Source organism: Podarcis filfolensis (genome assembly GCF_964270895.1).
Source record: "Podarcis filfolensis genome assembly, chromosome: 8".
Lineage (NCBI taxonomy): Eukaryota > Metazoa > Chordata > Lepidosauria > Squamata > Lacertidae > Podarcis > Podarcis filfolensis.
This window is the reverse complement of record NC_139611.1, coordinates 19,789,251-19,796,090: the sequence shown is the minus strand read 5'-3', so window position 1 is coordinate 19,796,090 and position 6,840 is coordinate 19,789,251. Positions and strand designations below refer to the sequence as shown.

At 44.8% G+C, this 6,840-nt stretch overlaps 1 long non-coding RNA gene across 1 annotated transcript in view; it reads right to left on the bottom strand.

The window, feature by feature from the left end:
• Positions 1-5,206: 5,206 nt before the first annotated feature.
• LOC310769613 overlaps positions 5,207-6,840 on the bottom strand; it is a 73,360-nt gene continuing 71,726 nt past the window's right edge. Inside the window, exon 3 of the long non-coding RNA XR_014551738.1 lies at positions 5,207-6,333. This is a non-coding gene — a long non-coding RNA (uncharacterized lncRNA). The remainder of the gene's footprint in view (positions 6,334-6,840) is intronic.

Sequence of the window (6,840 nt, the reverse complement as noted above, 5' to 3'; positions counted from 1 at the left end):
TCTGCCAATTTCACTTTCTCTCAATTTCTCACATTTCCAATCTTAAATTCAATTTTCCACTTTTTCACACCAGTTTCTTGACTTTTTTAAAAAAAGTCCTCATGAAAATTCACCAGTATTTTACTGCTAACATACATGTTTCTTTCTTATGCCGTCCCTGTAACAGATACACATTTTTTTTGCAAAGCCATTTTCCCACAGCATATTGCATTTTTGTACATTATTTTCACTGACCGATGTATTTTCAAGCATTCTTTACCCCAGTATATGCAATTTTGCACACATCACATGGCTGCAGAACCGCGCTGCAAAATTTGGAGAAATGCAGATTTCAAAGAATGGCTATGTTTCGTGTTGTGTTCTGAGGTGAATAGGATCCAAAAGGCAGCAGTCTGATTGGTCCTAGAACAATAGGATTCAGAATGCAGCAGTCTGATTGGTCCACAGGAGCCACCCAATCCAGCTCCAGGTGGTAGTGAATCCGCAACCTGATTGGCCTACAGGTGAATCCCGGAATTAGCCAATCACGTGGGGCCCATTGTGTAAATAATGTATATAAAGCAGACATTCTGGGGGAACTTCCATTCCTCCTCACCACTATGAGCTGAATAAAGAGCATGAAATCCACACTTGACTCCGAGTATATTCCATTTCGTTCATGTATTATTTCAGAGAGTGTGATTTAGGTAGGTTTGCCTGAAAATGCAAATGGAATCAAACTTCTCCCCCAGCCCTGATTGAAGCCAAGGTCTCCAGAACTGAGCAGGAACCATTTAAGAACAAAGAGCTTCCTGACTGGAGGTGGAACACTGAAAACTTATGTCAGGGAAATCAATCAATTTGGTTTAGGACTGAGGATTTTAAGATACTGAACCAGTTAAAACGGGGAGTTAAAATGTGAAGCAGCGTGATCTGGTACAAAAGGTGAAGTTGACCACTTGGCCACGAAAGGAACAAATATCGCGGAGAATGTTCTTACATGTGTAACCACAAACGGCCTGGAACAGGAAGGCGATTGCTATGTAGAGCAAACATTTTTTTAAAGAAAAGGTTGAAAGTGAGTTGAAACTTGCTTTGTGCTTTTCCAGCACAATTTGGGGAAGCAAAAGTCGAACCTCACGTGTCAAACAATCTACAAAATCTTCCTTGCGATTTACATGTGCCGAGGACTCCGTGACTCCCGTGGGGTTGGAGACCCCTCTCTCAGGTACCTGAGTAAAGAGCTAAGGTGAATCTGTGCATGGTTGGTTTTTTATTTTATTTCCACAGGACCTGCCTTTGTATATTGTTTCGGGAGCGGCAAATTCATACCCTCCAACATTACTCCAGTGAAAACAGGGGTGTCCTATTCCATGATAATGGTTTTATTATTTCTACCCTACCCATCTGACAGGCTTGCCCCAGCCACTCTGAGTGGCACCAACATATATAAAAACATAATACAGTGGTACCTTAGTTTACGAACTTAATCTGTTCCGGAAGTCCGTTTGTAAACCAAAGCGTTCTTAAACCAAGGCGTGCTTTCCTACAGCAGCGGGGGACTCAATTTACAAATGGAACACACTCAACAGGAAGCCAAACATGTCCTGCTTCCAAGGCAAAGTTCACAAACCAAAACACCTACTTCCGGGTTGGCAGTGTTCTTAATCCAAGTTGTTCATAAACTAAGCTGTTATTAAACCAAGGTACCACTGTAAAACATTAAAAACTTCCCTATACATGGCTGCCTCCAGATGTCATCTATAGGTTGTATAGTTACAGTCATACCTCGGGTTGAAGTAGCTTCGGGCTGAGCGTTTTCGGGTTGCGCTCCACGGTGACCCATAAGTAACAGAATGCGTTACTTCCGGGTTTCGTCGCTCACGCATGTGCAGACGCTCAAAATGACGTCACACGCATGTGCGGAAGCGGCGAATCGCGACCCACGCACATGCAGACGCGGAGATGCAGGTTGCATTCGCTTCAGGATGCGAACGGGACTCCGGAACGGATCCCATTTGTATCCAGAGTTACCACTGTACTTATCTCCTTGTCTCAGGGGTCATATAACTCCATACCTACCAATATTTCTCTGATGAAAATAGGGACGTCCTAAGGAAAAGTGGGTCATTCCAGGATCAAATCAGAAACCAGGACAGCTTCTGTAAATCCGGAACTGGCCATGGAAAATGGGGACAATTGGAGGTTTGGCAAATTAGGTTTGGTGCACCCTTAAATGTGAACTAAACTGGTTTTTCCCCTCTGTCCCTGATTGGTTCACAATGGAGTACTGTGGAGTATTTAATCTCTGCTGAAGCCCCCGCCACTGCAGCACTTGGAGAGTGTCTGTCGCGGTTGGGGGCCTGTGCGTGTAGATTGTTCCTTTTATGCCAGAACATCCCCATTGTCTCTTTCCAGCAGCAAGGTTGGCCGGCCGCCACCAGTAGCAATTTATGTGCATTTTTGGATGGCATCTGTGTCCTTTTGAGAGAAAGAGGAGCTTGGCAAAAGCAGGGAGGGACGTGCCCAGCGATATTTACGATCCCCTCCAGACACAGATGCTTTCTTGGCTTCTCTTGAAGGCAGGCGAGTGAGCGACACATGATTTCATTCCGAGCTGGAAAGGACACCATGGGCTTTTTGTACAAAGGAGGAGGAAGAGGGAGGGGGGAACAGACCTATGAAGAAAACAAACCCCCAAATCAGAGGAGGCCTCTCTGTGCCAAGTTTATGCTGCGTCTGCAGAGCAAAACAGATTCCAGAACTTCCAAAGAGTCTATATGATTTGGAATTTGAATGTGCTGGAATAAGGTTTTTGGTTTTTTTTTGCTGGACACATTTCTTTATTGAGCAGAGCCTGGAAGAAGATCCAGGGTTTTTGCAAATTGTTCGGAACAAATGAGGCCTTGGATTTGTGGATGGCAGCTGGGGTTGTCACACTTGATCTGACTACTGATTGGATGGGTGAACATTGGAGGAAGTTCTCCCACATCACTGGCTTGCCATTAAACCAGTGTGAGGATTACACTGTCTTGGAATGTGCAGCTAGGCTTGTGAGGTGAGGAGCATCTCGGGCCTTGAAGTTTCAGAGCCCAACCTGAAACCTAGGGGTGGCTCCTGGTGATGTCATGGAGGCAGGCCCTGGAGATGGAGGTTAATTGGGAGAGGAGGGGGGCAGATCCCCACCAGAGTGTTTGCAGCCAGCTCCTGCCAGGAAGACAACTGTCCCAGATCTAGCCCTGGATTTTAAACCCTAATTAAACACATAAAATAATGGGGTGGGGGAGACAATTGAATCCTCTTGGTTGCATTTGGCCCTATCCCTTACTGGGTAATTTGAGGCCAGTCTGTCTCTCTCTCAGAGCCTAGCCTACCTTTTAGGGTTGTTGTGAGGAGAAAAGAGGAAACCACATACACTGTAAAAAGCAAGTTCCCCTGTGTGTATGAAACCCATGTACCCCGTCTCATGGTAGCGAATCCCAGAGTTGAACTCCGTGCTGTATGAATAAGTCGTTTCCCTTTTCTGCCCCGAATCTTCTACCAAATGCTTTCATTGGAACACTCTGTGATCTAAATTAAGGATAGCCAATGTGGTGCTCCCCAGTCATAGTTGACCTCGAACTCCTATCAGCCTGAGCCAGCATAGCCAATGGTCAGGGAGAATGGGAGCTGTAATCTAACAATATCTGTAGGGCACCCCATTCTAAACTAAACAAACAACAACAACAAAACCAACACTGAAGTTTTTCCTCCTAGGGGAGTTGCTCCCTGGTCATTTTGGTTCCCTTTTTCTTTACTGGGTGAGGGCAGTTACGTAGTTCAGCCCCATAACCCCCTCACAAATTCATTCAACGCATTAGAGCATTCATGTGAACATCCTGTGTTGTTATCCTGTTCTTGGCAGAGTGCTCAGGGAAGACTAGGAAGCTGAAGAAAGAGTTCAGGCGAGGGAACAGGACCACAGACAGCTCCATATGCAGGAATCATGCTGGAGGGAGGCATCTGAGAGCAGCAGGTAGAATATGTTGCTTCAGCAAAGTTCTGGAGGCCACTTAGGACCATGGACAGCTCCATGCAAAGCAGTGCAGGAGTCAGGCTGAAGGGAGGCAGCCAAGAGCAGCAGACTTAAGATGTTGCTTCAGCAAAGGTTCGAAACCGACCGAGGCAGTAAACAGGCTGCAGGGAGGTCAGGGGTTCTAGCTCCACCTCCAGTGCTGAGGCTAAAAAAGGTAAAATGTAAAGGACCCCTGACAGTTAAGTCTAGTCACAGTCGACTCTGGGGTTGCAGCACTCATCTCACTTTACAGGCCAAGGGAGCCGGCGTTTGTCCACAGACAGTTTTTCTGGGTCATGTGGCCAACATGACTAAGCCGCTTCTGGTACAATGGAATACTGAAACCAGAGCAGCGCATGGAAACGCCATTTACCTTCCCACCGGAATGGTACCTATTTATCTACTTGCACTTTGGGGCGTGCTTTCAAGCTGCTAGCTTAGCAGGAGCTGGGACAGAGCAATGGGAGCTCACTCCGTCATGGGAATTCAAACCGCCTACCTTCTGATCGGCAAGAGGCTCAATGGTTTAGACCACAGCACCACCCGAAAGGCTATTGGTTCTTAAATGTACCTACTCAGTTCTGGAGGCCTTGGCTCCAATGAGAGGTGGGGGAGAAATTTGATTTAAAGGCAAACCTACGTATTAAAGGCAAACCTACGTATTAAAGGCAAACCTACCAGACTTGCGGTCTCCAAAATGATTTGCGAACTGAACTCAGCCATCTTTTAAAATTCACACTTCTCTGAATTTTCAGTGTAGTTCTACAGCCCAGTGAGGCATACAAAAACAATTCTAGGTTAATGTGTGCATACAAATGCATATGTTGCTGAAAACAACTTACAAAAGTGCATTATATTATATTTAATTTTTCATAAAATTCATACATCACTTTATTGTAAACAACAACAACCTTAAAGTGGTTTGCAAAAGATAAGACAGTAAAATCAAGTACATTTTAAAACATAGAGAAATTAAAATACTAAAGCAGGTTAAAATTGCCTCAACTTTCAAAGCACCTGGGTAGGATTTTCTAAGCAGGAATGTTTTTAGCAGGCTCTGAAAAGAGTACAGAGAAGGCTCCTGCTTGATCTCAATGAGCAGGGAGTTCCAAAGAGGAGATGCCGCCACACTCAATGATTGAGTTCTTACAGATGTGGAACGGGTATTATGTGGCAGCTGCAGGAGCGCCAGTTCTGCCAATCAAAGCAATTGAATGGGCACCCCTTAGTGGAAATCGCTTTGCAAAAATGTGCACTTTAGGCAAAATTGCATCCCAAAATGTTTATATTATGGGGGAAATCTATCTTAAAAGTGCTGGTGAGTTTTCATGAGGACTTCAAAAATAATAATTTTTGCAAACTGTTGTGGAGGTGTCGAGAGCTCAACTTCAGAATGGAAAAATGGAAAACTGAGCGAAACCTAAATTGACACATTCAGTTCCAACGAAGTGGGGAAGACCACACCTCTTCTGAAAGTTTGGGGCAGAATCTTCAGAGCCTTTTGACAGGGCAACATCATCAGTTTGTATGGATTGTGTCTGGGTGAGATACTGTGATGGTCCTATACAGTGGAACCTTGGGTTACAGATGCTTCAGGTTACAGACGCTTCAGGTTACAGACGCTTCAGGTTACAGACTCCGCTAACCCAGAAATAGTACCTCGGGTTAAGAACTTTGCTTCAGGATGAGAACAGAAATTGTGCGGCAGCAGTGGGAGGCCCCATTAGCTAAAGTGGTACCTCAGGTTAAGAACAGTTTCAGGTTAAGAACCGACCTCCAGAACAAATTAAGTTCTTAACCTGAGGTACCACTGCACAGAACTTTTTTCTGGCGGGACACAGGGGTACACATACCCCTAAACATTTTGTGAATCTTTGTATTTTTGTCCATTTGTTGTATTTATTTTCCCCGATTTGAACTATAAAATGGTGATTTTCTTGAGTCAAAATGAGAGTACCCCTAAACATTATTATTTTTTTAAGAAAAAAAGCACTGGTCCTATATATAAATTATCCTCCCCTTTGCTTCTTTTCTCCTGCCTTGCTCAGTGAATCAGTCAGTTTGACTGAAGTCAGAGACTTCTGTGAGTTTGTAAATCTGAAGGACATTTAGAGAAAACAGGCGAGGCAAACTGGATGTGATCTCTTCGCTCATTGATGCTCGCAGGCTTCCCATTGTGGGCATCCGACTGGCTGCTGTGAGAACAGGATGCTGGACTTAGATGGGCCTTTGTTCTGATCCAGTGGGGTTCTTCTTACATCGCTCTGTCGTTTCCTCGCTTTCATTTTTACCTCCACAGCCTGTTGCTAAAGAGAAGTGAAAGGATTATGAAGCAGCGAAAGAGAATGAGAGCTGCTACATTTGTATTTTTTTTTTTAATGAATATTTATTAAATTTTCCAATTTTATATAAAGACAAAAAGAAAAAGCTGCTACATTTGTAAGGAGGGGGTTCTAAGCTCGGCGGAAGAGCACATGCTTTGTGCCCAGAAAACCCCAGATTATTCCTGGCATCTATAGACAGAACTGGGAATGATGGGAAAGAGTGTGGCCAGTCAGCTTAGGTCAGGAATAGGGAGCCCCAGGCCAGTGGCCAAAATCCTCCCAGCCTCTCTACCTCTCAGAACATTATCCAGGACAGACCCTTCACTGGCCTCACAGTGCTACCTCAAGTTACAGACGCTTCAGGTTACAGACTCCGCTAACCCAGAAATAGTACCTTGGGTTAAGAACTTTGCTTCAGGATGAGAACAGAAGTCATGCGGCAGCAGTGGGAGGCCCCATTAGCTAAAGTGGTACCTCAGGTTA